Source organism: Impatiens glandulifera, chromosome 1 (genome assembly GCF_907164915.1).
Source record: "Impatiens glandulifera chromosome 1, dImpGla2.1, whole genome shotgun sequence".
NCBI lineage: Eukaryota > Viridiplantae > Streptophyta > Magnoliopsida > Ericales > Balsaminaceae > Impatiens > Impatiens glandulifera.
This window is the reverse complement of record NC_061862.1, coordinates 131,930,451-131,947,112: the sequence shown is the minus strand read 5'-3', so window position 1 is coordinate 131,947,112 and position 16,662 is coordinate 131,930,451. Positions and strand designations below refer to the sequence as shown.

General features: G+C 29.6%; 1 long non-coding RNA gene across 1 annotated transcript; it reads left to right on the top strand.

Annotated features, from left to right (window-relative positions):
• The first annotated feature begins 15,113 nt into the window (after nt 1–15,113).
• Nucleotides 15,114–15,761, top strand: LOC124933601. The gene is made up of 3 exons (XR_007099007.1): nt 15,114–15,174; nt 15,248–15,399; nt 15,485–15,761. It is a non-coding gene; the product is annotated as an uncharacterized LOC124933601 (long non-coding RNA).
• Nucleotides 15,762–16,662: the final 901 nt, after the last annotated feature.

Below are 16,662 nucleotides of genomic sequence, written 5' to 3'. Positions count from 1 at the left end.
CATTATTTTTATTTTAGAATAATAATATAATCTTCATTTTATTTTCATGGCTACTTTCACTTCACATGAATTTTCATTTTATTTTCATGTTCACCAACATTTTGTTTTATTAATGATTTAGAATTGAGGGTGAATTTACGAGTTGTCGTCGTTAATTAAATTTTAATTAAAACGATCATAGTTGGAGAGTACTACCCCTATGTATTTTAGGAGAATTTATACTACATATGGGTAGAGAATTTAAGAAAAAAGAAAATGTCTATGAATTTTATTTAGCATGCACTAAAAAATGGATTTGGTATAAGGCGCAGTTCAAAACACAATGATAAACATGTTCAATACTAGATAGAGTTTTTTGTTGTAGTACATAGGGTTCAAAGGGAAAAGACAAAAAAGATGTTTATGTCAAATGTAGTCGTCCTAAACAAGGTTTAGTTGTGAGGCTAAAATGAAGATAAAGAGGAAAGGAATGGAGTGTTTAAAGTATTGGACTTTCTCAGTGAGCATAGTAAACCTCTTGCAAGTCCAAAGAAATCTCACATTATAGATGTCATATGAATATATCTTCATCTTCAAGTTTATAAATTGAGATGACATCTGATGTGGGGATCCCTCCAAATGCATCACATGCTCTTATGGCGAAACAAGTTGGTGGAATGGACAATTTATGTGTTATTTTTTAAGATTACAAAAACTACTTGCGATCCAAAAGAATAAGAGATTGGGGATACATATGGTGTGTTATAATATATGCAGAAAATGGAATTTGATGATCCTAATTTTTATTATGCTATTCAACTTGATGCCAACGATTTAATAACTAATATTTTTTGGACTGATGTTAAGATGCGAGTTGATTACAGATACTTTGGAGATGTAGTTTGCTTTGACACGACATATAAGAAGAACAATGGAGGTCGTCCAATTGCATTATTTGTAGAGTTAATCATCACAAACAATCTATACTTTTTGGTGTCGCTTTATTATATTGCTTTGATTTTTGAATGATTGCTTGAGACATTTACTACATCTATGTTTGACAAAAAGTCGACAAATATTCTTACTGATCAATATACGACAATGATAAAGGTTTTAACATCTAAATTCTTCAAACAAATCATCGTCTGTGTATTTGACACATTTATCAAAATGCAACCATACAATTAAATGGAGTCTTCCATGTGTTTAGAGAGTTTTCCAATGATTTTTTTTCATATGTATATGATTTTGATGAAGAGGAAGATTTTCTTGAAACCTGAAATCTATTGTTGTCAAAGTATGCTCTTCAAAACAATGTTTGATTGAGGTATATGTTTTGCATAAAAGAAAAGTGACATTTTTTTGGGAAAACAACTTAGTGTCATTTCATTAAAAAAATTAAAAGAGGGAAAAAAATACAAAAGTTTTAGATCAAATCTAGACAATTTCTAGATTTTAACAATGAAACAATAATTGAATTACAGACGACGACAACAACAACAATCAATTAACGCCTATAACATTTTTACTTTGATTCTATTTGTGACTTTCTCAAACGAAATATCCCATATCTGGTAGAGCTTTCTATTCTCTTCATTCCTTTCGATTCCTCTCTAGAATTGAATGTGTGCATTTCTATCTGAAGTTATATCACCCCAAATATCTTCAACAGTTCTACTTCTTTCACTGTGAGTTCTTGAATTTCTTTCTTTCTAGATATTGTAAATTACTGCTCCAAAGTAGCATTTTAGCATACTTACATAGAATGATCTTCCTTTTGCTTTATTCTTCGTTCACTCTTGGATTTATTCCCATGTTCCTAGAAAGTTGTGATGTTCATGTTTACATCATACTGTTGTTTTTGGCACAATTAGAATCCCACATCGGAAAATGATGGGAGTGAAAGAAGTTTCTTAGTATATAAAAGAAACTATATTCACAATTAGAATAAATCTCACATCGGAAGATGATGGGAGTTGAAGAAGTTTCTTGGTATATAAAAGAAACTCTCCCTTCTTTGGTTTATTGAACCCAAATTTGTATCTCTTCTTCCTTATTAATTGATAGTCTTAGTGCTCGAAGACGTAGGCAATATTTTGGCCAAACTCCGTTATCAAATTTTGTTAGTGTTATTTCAGTTTATTTTCTTCCTTTTGAGTTTCTGTCAGGGTTTTCCCCAACAAGTGGTATTAGAGCCGAAAGTTCGTCCTTGGCATGGTGGAGTCTTCAAAAAGGGCGTCAACTCTTTCGTCATCCTGGACGAGGACACCAATGTCGAATTTGAAGTTTGCGATGGAGATCTTTGATGGAACTGGGCATTTCGGTACGTGGCAAGGTGAGGTTCTAGATTGTCTTTTTCAGCAGGGTTTAAATGTTGCTATTGAGGTCGAAAAGCCATATGGTATAGAAGAAAAAGAGTGGAGTATCATGAATCGGTTGGCGTGCGAAACAATTCGATCGTGCCTGTCCAAAGAGCAGAAGTATGCTGTGAAGAATGAAACTTCTGCACAGAAATTGTGGCAAGCATTGAAGGATAAATTTCTAAAGAAGAGTGGTCAAAATAAGCTCCTTATGAAGAAGCGGTTGTTCCGGTTTGATTACCAATCAGGTACTACTATGAATGAACATATTACTAAGTTTAATGAATTAGTAGCAGATCTGTTAAACCTTGACGTTAAGTTTGAGGATGAAGATTTTGCGTTGATGTTGCTATCGTTCTTTCCTGATGAATTTGAACACTTAGAAACAACTTACTTTATGGGAAGGGAAATGTTTCTCTTGATGCTGTAAGTTCTGTTTTATATAGTCATGAATTGATAAAGCAAGATAAAAGGAAAAACAAAGTAGGTACAACAGATGAAGCATTAATGGTCAAGGGCCGTCAGCAGAGCAAATCAAAAGGGAAAGGAAGAAGATCTGAAAGTAGAGTTGTCAAAGATGATTGTGCTTTCTGTCGTGAGAAAGGACATTGGAAGATTAACTGCCCAAAGTTGAAAAAGAAAGAGAAAGATTTTGAAGATGCGAATGTTGCAGAAAATAAAGGTGATGCAGATTCAGAATACTCTTTATCGATGTCACACACAACATCACATCTTGATGCGTGGATATTGGACTCAGCCTGCACTTATCATATGACACCAGTTCGAAAGTGGTTCTTTGACTTTAAGGAACTGGATGGTGGAGTTGTTTAAATGGGAGATTCTAGTACATGTAAAATAAAGGGGATAAGTTCAATCAAGCTGAGGAATGATGACGGATCCACCAGAATTATAAGAGATGTTCGGTATATACCGAATATGAAAAAGAATCTCATTTCTTTGGGGGCCTTGGAGTCGAAAGACCTACATGTGAAATTGGAAAATGGAGTTCTTAGGGTAATATATGGAGCTAGTGATGTTGAAAGCTATCAGGAAGAGTAATAATTTGTATTACTATCAAGGTAGTACAGTTAATGAGACATCTAGTGTATCAACTTCCGGGAGTAGTAAGGAATTAGAGGCAACAAAGTTATGGCATATGCGATTGGGGCATGCTAGTGAGAAATCTATGCAAACTCTTGTCAAACAAGAATTATTGAAAGGTACAAAAGTTTGTAAGTTATATTTTTGTGAACATTGTATTTTGGGAAAACAAAGGCGAGTAAAATTTGGCACTACTATCCATAACACCAAAGGTACTTTGGATTATGTGCACTCAGATGTCTGGGGACTTGCCAAGACTCCTTCTCTTGGAGGTAGACATTATTTTGTTACTTTTATTGATGATTTTTCCAGAAGAGTTTGGGTGTTTACTATGAAGAACAAAGATGAAGTGTTTGAGATTTTTCTTAAATGGAAAACTCAAGTTGAAGACGAGACGGGAAAAAAGATCAAAGTTCTCCAAACTGATAACGGTGGAGAATACAAGAATGATCCATTTCAGAAGTTATGCTAAGAGTGTGGCATAGTTCGACACTTCACAGTTAGAAAAACCCCACAGCAGAATGGAGTATCGGAACGCATGAACAAAACATTGGTGGAGAAAGTTCGATGTATGTTGTCTAATGCTGGGTTAGAAAGGAAATTTTGGGCAGAAGCTTTGTCATACGCTCAACATTTGGTAAATCGCCTACCATCATCTGCACTTGGTGGCAAGACTCCATTAGAGGTATGGTCTGGAAAATCTGCAACTGATTATGATTTTTGCATATTTTTGGTTCTACTGCATATTATCATGTAGTTGAATCAAAGTTGGATCCACGAGGAAAGAAGGCTCTTTTTATGGGATTTAATACGGGAGTTAAAGATTATCGCCTCTGGTGTTTGGATGCAAAGAAAACTATTATCAGAAAAGATGTTACATTTGATGATTATTCAATATTGAATAAGGTAACACCAGACAAGATTGATTGTACTCCGCAACAGGTGGAGTTTGAACAGATAAAGATAAGCCCAACTAGAAGTGACTCTCCGATGACAGACGAAGAGTTAAATGTGGAAGAGGTTCTGACCCAAGAACCTTCAGAACAAAGTGAATCAATTGTTGTGAATAGGCCAAGACGAGTTATTCAAAAACCAGGTCGGTTTGTTGACATGGCGGCCTATGCACTTCTAGTCGTAGATGATGTTCCATCCACTTTTTTCAGATGTCAGTCGAAGTACTGAAAATGGAAAAAGGAGATGTGTTATGGAAGATGAGATGCAATCTATTCAGAAGAATGAGACATGCAAGTTGACGCATCTACGAAAAGGGAAGAAGGCTATTGGTGGTAAATGGATCTTTGTTAAGAAAGAAGGATTTTCCGAAAAATTTGATGTTCGCTACAAAGAAAAATTGGTAGCTAAAAACTACGCTCAGAAGGAAGGAGGTGATTATAATGAGGTACTTTCTCCTATTGTTAAAAACTCTTCCATTGGAATTTTGTTGGCCTTGGTAGCGCAGATGAATTTGGAGCTAGCTCAACTAGATATGAAGACCACAGACACATACGGTCATTTGAACGAGGAAATCTACATTTATCAACCAGATGGATTCAATGTTGCTGATAAAGAAAATTGAGTTTGCAAGTTGAATAGATCATTGTACAGGTTGAAGTAATCGTCGAGACAATGGTACAAGCAACTTGACAAGTTTATGATGGAGCACAAGTACACAAGAAGCAGATTCAGTTCATGTGTGTATTTGCGCAAATTGCAAGATGAGTCTTACATCTATCTACTCTTGTACGTTGATGATATGTTGATAACATCAAAGAGCCAATATGAAGTTGACAAATTGACGGCTCAATTGGGTAAAGAGTTCGAGATGAAAGACATGGGGAAAACCAAATCTAATTGTTTAGATTTGGTAAACATATTCCGCGTTTGAGTCGGCGCTGAAGAGCGCCAATTGGAAGCACTGAAGGTTTATTTTTAATATTGAAAATTATTATTTGGATATTGTGCCAAGGTGGAGATTTGTTGTTTTTTGCACAATTAGAATCTCAAATCGGAAGATGATAGGAGTGAAAGAAGTTTCTTAGTATATAAAAGAAACTATATTCACAATTAGAATAAATCCCACATCGGAAGATGATGGGAGTTGGGGAAGTTTCTTAGTGTATAAAAGAAACTCTCCCCTCTTTGGTTTATTGCACCCAAATTTGTATCTTTTCTTCCTTATTAATTGATAGCCTTAGTGCTCTGAGACGTATGCAACATTTTGGCCGAACTCCGTTATCAAATTTTGTTAGTGTTCTTTCAGTTTGTTTTCTTCCTTTTGAGTTTCTGTCAGGGTTTTTCCCAACACATACCTCCTCCAGATATGTATTACAAAAGACCATTCCCCAAATAAATGGCTTATGTTTTCCTCAACTTCCGAACATAGGACACGGTTGATATCAGGAATGTTTATGTATTTTCAAATTATGTCTTTTGTTGTCAACTTTTCTTGTATACTAGCTAGAGAATAAATTTGTGACGATGAATAAATCTTTAGAGACCATATCACATTATGTTATTCTACCTCTTGTCCTCTTGTTTTAACCATTTCCCATGTCTTTCTTATAATGAACTTCTCGTTGCTTTCTATTTTCCAGCATATTTCATCATTTCTTTCATTGAGTTGATTCTGCCTCATTAGGTTTAGGATTCTATCACCTTCTGGAATACGCCTCAGAAGTGAATCACATTTACCTTCATAGGCGTCTCTAAATGAGTACTTGATGTATTCTCTTCTAACTCTGCTTCCTTATATTTCTTCTTTGAATATAATGATAATATTATTCAGCCAAGGATCATGCCAAAATAATACCCTCTTCCATTTTCAATTTTGGTTTTCACCATTTGAAAGACATATTTTCTTGTTTTGAGGATCTTCTTCAATGACCATGTCATTCTTTCATTGATGCTTCGTGTCCAGATACTCTACTCTTCTTTTATAAATCTTGTATGCACTAATTTGACCCACATGGAGTCCTTTTTCTGCTCCAACTCCCATAAGCTCCTGATGGTGAGGGCTTTATTCCATTCAACACAACTTTTTATTCTTAGTCCGCATTTTTCTATGGGAGTGCAAACATTCTCTCATTTGACTTTTTTGCCTCATTTTCCTTGTGTTCCCTAGATGTAATCTCTCATGATTTTATCGAGTTCAGCCATTACTTTCTTTGGGATGATTATCTGTTGTGCCTAGTAGCCAATAATTCCAAAGATGACTCTTTTAATGAGCTCGATTTTACCTACATAAGACAGTTTTTTCGTAGCTCAATCCAAGACAAAATTTCTAAAATTTTCTATCAATTGTCTGAAGTGATTATATCGGAGTTGTTTTGATGACATGGGTACTCCAAGGTATTTCACTAGTAGTTCACCTTCCTTGATTCCCATAATATTGAATATGTCTTCCTTCTTTTATTCATTAACCCCTCCATAGAAAGCTTGACTTTTATCCTCATTGATGTATAAACTTGTAATACTCGAAAAGATTGTTAGAGCTTATTTGATTATATTAACAGATTCAACATCTGTATAAATCACAAAAAATAGATCATCTGGAAAACATATATGGGTTATTGCTTCTTCTTTGCAGTACGGGTGAAATTTGAAATGATGACTTCTTATAAGCATTTTAATGGGAAAAGTGACTTTAGCATATGGACGATATATGTTTTGTGTAGATCTTACTACAACCTGAAAAGTGAGAGCATGAATAGTGTTTTGAAAATGTATATCTCCTATAAACACAAGTTCTTATACTTTTCAATCACTTTCAAAGATTCATTGATGACCCTAGATTTGAGCAGTTAAAAGTTGATTTTTAATCAACTACTAGTGTGTCATGTATGTCCTACCCAATTGAGGTATATTCAATCAATCACATTTGTATTCTGGTCATTTTTAAAACACACATGATGTAATAAGTACCTAATCATTTGTTTTAAAAACAAATATATATAGTCATATAATATTATTATTTTTAAAATATTCATATGATAATTAAATATTATTTTTTGTTAATTTAAATATAATTAATAATAAAATAAGATCATTATTAAAATAATAATTAAAATAGTTATATAAATATAAGTGTAAAAGAGTCTTTTTACTCTTTTTATTACTTTTCTTATACCACCAATCAAACACAAAATTACAAAACATATACAATTTATACATCTTTTATATTTCCAATCAAACACATATAATCTATATAATTTATACATCTTAATACCTCATATAACTTATACCTCTTACACCTTGTACACATATAAATAGTACTACGTATCAAATGATACCCTGGTATATTAATACATGTTTAAAATTCTGAAATCCTTAATGAATGTTAATAACATGAAAATTTGAACTAGTGCAATTTCACAATGAGAGAATTGATTGAAAATGCTGAAAATGACAAAAAATAATCAATCCTATTTTCATGGACTCTAACATTTTATTGGTAAATTTTCTATTAACATATAAGTACTATTTGTTTATATTTGATAAATATTAAATTTTCACTAACATATTTAATATAATTTTTCAGTTATGCTATCTCGTTGGGATTGTTGAAAATATGGTACAACCTTATTAGAGGTCTTTTTCAATCATCTCATGTTGGGATATATCAGAATGTCAAAAGAATCTATGTAGAATCTCGAGGAGGTAGTCTTTGACGTGAGAGAGCCATTGCACGCCTTCCACTTTTGTAAGATCGTTTTGATGATCATCTTGAGATTCTAGATTAGGATTTGGGAGAGGATCATTATGATATTTCAAATCAGGATTTAGGAGAGGCTCAACATGAGATGATGGATTTAGACTCTCCAAATAATAATGAAAAAGTATTTTATGTACAATTATAAACTATTATGTTGTTTAGACTTTAAACTGTTATATTGTTGTGTTGTTTAAATTTTAAAGTATTATGATTTCAAAACATATATTTACATCTAAAGTTGTCCAAACATTCAAGTATATAAAACACTAGCTAATAGATCTATTAGGCGAGTTGAAGAAACTCAACATTGATCTTAAACCTATTTTTGAGGCCGATATCCACTATTTTATCGAGATAGATGTTTACAAAAATGTTACAAATATGAGGACAATATCTTTGCAAAGGCTCATTATAAAGATGAGGACAATGTCAATGAGGCATTACAAACACGAGTCCCTCAATGGTCGAACGTGATGAAGAGCTAGAGCCCTATTATAAAGACCATCCAAAAGCTCACTGTGAAGATGGAGACAATGTCAATGAGGGCATTACAAATATGAGTCTCTTAATGAACGAACGTGATGAAGAGCTAGTGCCCCACTATGAAGATCATCCAAAGGAAAACTATGAAGATGAGAACAATGTTAATGAGAGCAATACAAACATGAGTCCCCTAATGGACGAGCGTGATGAAGAGCCAAAGCTCCATTGTGAAGACCATCCAAAGACTCACTATGAAGATGTGGACATTGGAAATGATGACATTACAAACAGAAGTCTCCCAATAGACGAGAGTGATGAAGAGTCGGGTTGTGTAAATATTAAAGACCATCCAAAGAGAAAATTTAACAAGCTTTCGGTGGTCCTTCAATCCCCTTATTTGACAAAGGACCTAATGAATTTTGTTAAGTTTTAACTAAAGAATAGTTAATGGCCAATCTAGTATTTTGTGAAGGACTAGATCGAATGTAAAGTTTTCCTCAAAACATCTATTAATGAAAATTTTATACAATCTGTTAGATACCAAGTAATATACGTTTTTAATGTGCTTTACAAGGAGAATCTTTTCGTCGGTCTAAACTCCTATTTGACATATCAACTTATTACCACAATGAAAGAAAAGATGGAACTTGACAATGAAATAGTTGACCTTTGAGCAATGTCTTGAACCTCAATTTTGGTCATATTTTATATAGGAGAAATAATAGGAAGAGAGAATTTGGAAGATAGAATGATGTGTTGCAATTTAATTGGCTGAAAAATTAAAAGGATTTCTCATTCTTCTCTACCTTCTTCATTTTTTCAGCCAATAAAGCAATAAAAAGATCTTTCTATTAGTTGTTTTTGGGTGAATAAGTCTCCAATAGCTATTAAATTCAAGAAATTCATAACAGTGAATCAAAATGTCGTGGCAAGATTTTTCAAACACCACATGTTGTGGGGTTTATTATACGAGGCATCTGAGGCATCTGAAAACTTATACAGGAGATGACACATAATGAGACTGTGACAACACTCTTGACAATGTATGTGTTAAACATATATTCTTTATTTTCACTCTTTATTGACGCTCTTATATATTTTTGTTGTTGTCTTGAAGGCATCATAAGTACTGAACATGCCACAGATAAAATTCATTTATAAGATTATGAATCGGAGCTGAACAATAATAAAGGGAATCTACTTAAATTATCCAAATATTTGTATACATCAATTATTAGTTATTAGTTAAAAGTTAAAACTTGTACAAACATTAAAATTATTATATTTCACATTAAATTAATATAGTTAATACATTTTGTTTTTGTCTTTTTTATTTCACATTGAACAAATATTGAATTAATATATTTATACAAAATATTATGTTATTATTGGTTAATAAAATAATAAATTGTTAAATTAGAATGAAACTAAGCATTATAAAATAAAAAATTAAAATATAATTATTATATTTCTCTATTATTATGTTTAAAATTATAAATTATAGTAATTTTATATTAATTTAAAAAAATGTTAAATACAAAAAAAGATTTACAAGTGCACGCTCCAAGTGGAGCGCGCTATAATTTGAAGTGGATTTCACACATTTTGTTGTTTTACGTTTTGATATTTAAATGTCTTTTTAATAATTTGTCTTATTTTGGAAGAGTGATTTTGTTTAAAAATAATATTAATTTTAATAATAAATTTTTAAAAATTAAAATTATTATTATTTTTAAAAATTTCATTTCAATATTGATTTAAATGAAATAATAATTTATATTATATTTTAATTATATATTTATACATTTAATAACATTTTTTTGGTTTAAACATAATTATATAGTTCTAGTTGTTTCTAAATAGATTTATATAAGATTCAATATAATTAAGAATTTATTTGTATATTTAATTTGAATTTGTTTGAAATTCATCAAATAATTTTGAAAATACATGATCTTAATTATTAATTATAAAATATTTTTTCAACTTTAACATTTAACATAAATGATAAATGTTTAAAATATTTATTTAGTATTTTATTATAGGGATGCTAATTTCTTATTGTTTTACTCTTTATTCTAATATATTTAATTATTTTCTTTTTATAAATTTTAACATATTTAATTATTTTTTCATTTGAAGCAGATTCTTTTATTTATTTATTTTTTCTAATATGAAAAAAGAGAAATTTCATTAAACATGTTTGCATTTAGTTTAAAGTGAGATTGAGGGAATTCAATAATTTTTGTAGTATCAAGAAGTATGCCTTAATCTTAATATTCATTTCATTGACCGAAATAAATATCAGAATGTTAAATGTGTAATTTCCACTTTCTTAACTAATTTGCTAGATTTACATGAATATGTGTTTACATTAGCGTGGTTGATCAAATAGATTAATCAATTCAATTTTGTATTATTTTATTCATCCATATTTATTATTTTTAAGTTAAAGACTATTTATTTTCTCAAAAAATTAAAATAATCTATCCATATTTAAAACTAATTGAATTAAAGTATATATTATTATTTGTCATAAATTAATTTAATTATTAAGTATTATATCAAACTAAATAAAATATATATTTTAATGCAATTAGAAATTACCCTTTCCAATTCTTTTTCTGGGTTTTTATTTTGTCACTCAATTTTTTTTTTTATTTTGAAAGGTTAAATTTTTTTATTAATTTTTTAAACTCAAATATACCCTAATTTGATTTTGTCCATTCAACTTTAAAAATTACTTCAATTTTTCCTCCATAGGCCTATTTGATTTGAGTTATGCAAATTTTATCCAAATAAATTATTATCTCATCATTAACAAAATTTTATCAAATTATTAAAATTAAGGGGGGTAAACTAACCAGTTTGGTCATCTTATTAATCCAAATTGCACATTTAAATTGTTGAAGTCAATTTGTTTAATTAGTTAAAAGATTTCTTCCATCTCCAAGTTTGACTCAGATATAATTACTTCTTTGACTACGAGACACTTTCCTAACCAACGTTTAGATCTGATTCTATCTAAACTTTTACTTTCCTAACCAACATTTAGATCCGATTCTATCTAAACTTTTGAGTGCTACTTAGTATCAACAATATGTATGAAAAAGTATAAAAAAATATCAAATTTATATATTTGTACCATATTGAAATACGATGATATGTAATATCTGGAATATCCATTTATGACAATTGTACAGTTTGTATAACTAGAGATAAGATTAGCCGCTTCAATGAGATCTTATTTTGGATTAAACGTCTAACATTCTCCCACACTTGGTGTCAATGAGATTTTTGGAGAAGAAATAAATGAATATGCATTCGCAATATGCATAATAATAATAATAATAATTATATTATTATTATTATTATTATGACACTTTAAATTCGATATGAAGAGCATTGTTTTTTGAAAAGATATATTAAATTAGGTATGGAGAGAGTAATACGATAAAGACTATTTCTAATTTTCTTATCTATTAGGAGTCGAGAATTTTTTGTTTTTATACAATAGAACCCATAATAATATTTATGTTATGGAATAGTATGAAAAAAAAAATAGATTACTGAATAACTGCAAAAATAAAAATAATATATCAAAATTTTAATAAAAATAAATGCTCAAAATCAACAACAAACTAAAAATAAACAGTAATTACATCCAATTTCAGGCTATAAATTTATTCAAAATCAGCTCTAACAAAAAAAAAATGGTCATAAAATATGTATAGAATAGATAGAAAGTGTAATTGGTTTGGTTTAGTTATTTTTTTCAACAAAGTGCAATTTCAGATTTACGTTAGACTGAAGTGGGTTTAAGTCCATCAAAAAAAAAAATATATATTTTATTTTATTTATTTTTACGATAGTTAGGAGGTGACATACTCCTTAATTTCTTAATTCTGTAAATTTGTTTAATAACTTTTTCATCCAATTCTTACAAACAAGATAAAATTCACTACCATTCATCAAATCCACAATTTCTCTTTTATTTGTTTTAAAGTTTACTCAGACTTTTTTCGAACCCAACTCAATCCAATTTTCAGTCCTATGAAGACATCCACATGTAAACATTGATTTTTAACTCTGAGGTTGGTGATTTGATTTGATTGGTTCGAACTAATTTATCGAAATCTACATAAAGAATTTTAAGTACCAAATTATGGGTAGCCTAATACATTCATCTGCAAAAATTGAAAACAAAACTATCACTCGAAGCAAGAAATCTACCATATGCTATTTAAGATAAATATGTAGGTTAGAAAACTTTCTGAGTCACTTCTTAAGGCTACATTAAAAAAAACGAATTTCAGAACAAAGAGCCTTAACAAGAGCATTTCCTAAAAACTAAAATAATTAAAAAAGTTTTCTGAAATTTCACGAGAAACTTAGTTTTTTAATTACAATAAAGTCTTAACTGTGCATTTCCTAAAAAACAAAATATGACTGATTTATTTGACTTTGACTTGATTTCTTAAACTTTCATTCTATTGAAATGAATTGGATTTAGCTTAAATTATTTTTTCTTCTAAAATAGATATGAAATTTGAAGGAGGAGAATTTCATTTCATTTCATTTTATTTAATAAATAAAATGTAAATACACCTTAATGTATAAATAATTTTATTTGATAACGTGTACAAATTAATTTTTTATAATTCATTATTTAATGCATTATAATTCATTATTAATAATATCAATAATAATATTTTAATATAATAAAATAAAATATAATTCATATGATTTATATTCATACAAATAAGTCATTTGAATTTCTTATGGCAATAGATCTATAAATATATTTATTATCTTTACATGTTTCTAAACCTAATTATTCTATTAAGAAGTTGCATTAAAATAGTTGAGAAAAACAGCTTGTTTAAAGAATTAATTTTTTTAGTTTTATTTAGATTTCTCCCCAAAAAATCCATATATATTGGATGAAACTAAAAACCAGTTTTTAAATTATTACGACCAAAATACCCCAAATAAAATATCTTTTATTAATATTAATTTTTATTAATATAAAATAAAATATTTAAGTAGGGGTAATTTTGATATTTTAATTATTAAAATGATTGAATAAATTGGTGATATTATTATTGAATTTTAGGATAAAAATTAAGTTTTATCCTAATAACCAAAGATCAAATGTGGTCAAAGATTTAGGAAAAAATATTTTTTTGGGAATAGTATCACGTTGAACATGACGATTAAAGGAGAATAATTAACACGATTAAATTGAGAGACAAACATTGACTATAAATATTTATTTTAATTTTAAAAATTTTAAATCTAGATAATTCAAATTAAATAAATGAAAATGACTCACTTTGAATAACACATGCTTTCATGTCTTTGATGATAGTTGAACCTAATATTATGAAAACGTTTTTGAAAGGCTTCAATTTATTTAGTGCGATTTTAACTAGTCTGTTTAATATTTTAACTTAGTGTGATGCTTATGATTTTAAAATTGAAGATATTTTTTTTAACGAGGAATGATAAACTCAACGAAGAGGTAGCGAAAACAAAACCACGAATCCAACGTGGCCAACCACGTTTCCTCACGTCAGAATTTGAAAAAGAAAATTGACATTTTGTGAACCGAAATGTGACATTTTAAAATTTTCACCTTCCTACCCAGATGACATACCGCATCGGATTCTGAACTTGCTCACGCTACACCTTTGCTTATCATTTTTTTTAAAAATATAGATAAGTTTATGTTTTTGAATTGAAATACGCAAATTCTATCATTTTTTTAAAAATATAGATAAGTTTATGTTTTTGCATTGAAGTACGCAAATTCAAGTGCATTTGTTTAACCAAAATAAAAATATAAAAATTTGCATTTGTATTTTTTGTATTTAACAAAATTGTAAAGTCTAAATTAATAATAAAAAAAGACCCAACAATTTTGGTTGTATATTATGTTTTATTATAAGTTTGAGGTGAATGTTAATCTGTTAACAAATAGTTGTTAGAATTGTTAAGTGTAAATTTATCTAGGGACATCAATATATTTTCTACCTACTTGCCCTACTAACTAGGTTAAAATTGGGCTCGGCCCATTAGAAAACCCTAATTTAACCTATCAACATCTTCTATAGCCGCCGTCTTCTCATTTCTAAAATTTATAAATGAACATTACAGATGATCAAGATTTCACAGAGTGAGTTCTGATTAGAAGATAAAATGTGAGAATCTCGTCCTTGAAATCCATTTTTTTGTAGGAGAGTTATAAGAGTAGAAGATGAAAGGTGAGAATCTCGGCCTTGAAAAGAGTTTTGGATACGAAGATGAAATCCATTTTTGCTGCAGGAGAGAATACAAATACAATGTATCAGTAATGTCTATGATCGTTTATATAGTACAACTGCTTCTTCCTGATCACGAAGGCTAGTTCTTTCTCAATCTTTGTCATTTTGTGAATTTCTTAGTGTTATGTATTCTAACTTGTTTCATGTTAATGCAGAGAAGACAAAATACCTTAATAAAGGGATGTGCAAACGATTAATGTTTGGAATCCAATGGGTGAGTTATATTTCTTTTGTTTAATTTTCAGTCATAATAATATGTTACTGATTAATAATCTTTCATCCAATAGGCTTATCCACATCTTCAAATTGAAAACTTAGTAGTTTCATTCTCAAAAGAAATGGATAGTCATTGGATTCGAATCCATCGGGGTAGAAGAAGATATAAGGCACATGAAAACCTTATTCTTCTTCCATAGTACAACGAAGATACAAAATACAGGTTCTTTCTTTTCTTACTTTTAAGTTTTGCCCACACTTTTGAAAGTGTTCTATATTCTAACTAGTTCAATTTCATGTTCATGCAGAGGAAGTCCAAGGTTGTCTTTTGTGTTGACTTAAACCTAGCAGTTGAAGATCAAGGGTAGATAGGGTAGATGATTAAGAAAGATTTAAGTTCAAATGAAGAGACAAATTACTGTTGTAGAATCAATAAAACATTGTAAATTTTAATACTTTAATTCTTCGTTTATGTAATTTAGATAGTTTGTATAAACTCAATTTGAGTATTTCTTTTATTAATAGAGTTTCACAAAACATATATTAATAATAATTTAATTCTTATTTTTGTTATTTAATATTTCAGATATTCCATAAGAATTTCTCTAAAATGGTTTTGTGGACCTCAATGGTGATTTTATCAATGATATTTGGCATTCTTGTCAAAGAACCCAAGTATTGAATGATTGCCCTAAGTGAATTCTATTTCACTTTTTGACCTACTAGACTATACTAAATTATATTCTTCACAAAGGAAAATTAGACCAATTGAAAATAAAATTTTGTCATTTCTAGGGCGGTAAATGAGTAGAGCCGTTCGTGAGTCGCTCGACTTGACTTTGATCGAGTTCTAGCCGACTTGTTTAATATTCGAGCCTCGATCAAAGTCCGGTTTGACTTTGACCGAGCTTGAGCCGACTCATTTAATATTCGAGCTCGAACTCATATAATGTTTGTTTAATGGTTTGTCAAACTATTTCGAGCCTCATAATGTATAATATATTTTATATTTATGTAATATTAAAACTCAAAATTTAAATAATATATTTTTTTTTTCAAAACCTATGTAAAGGTCCACAATCCCTAAAGTAAAACCATAATTTTTAATGTATTTAAGTGACTATTCATCTGATCTCTCTCTATATAATGATGCTTAATTTTCAAAGTGTCCAGATTGCCGGTCGATAAATGTTGTTAATTCGGATATATATGTGAGATTAAATGAATATTTGGGTCGGACCGTGGTTAATTTGGATATATATGTGAAAGTAAATGGATATGGGTTGACCCGCCCATAAACTTAAAAATATTATAAATATGTTTTGAACTCGTAACCTAACCAAACAAGTAGAACTCTTTAACCAACTAGACTAATAACACTTTATATTTTAAATTCAACACCAAATTTGATGAGCGTGGGACGTTGTAACAATATATTTTTATCCTATTTACTTAATTCTTCATCTAAGTTAGTGTGTGAGTGTGT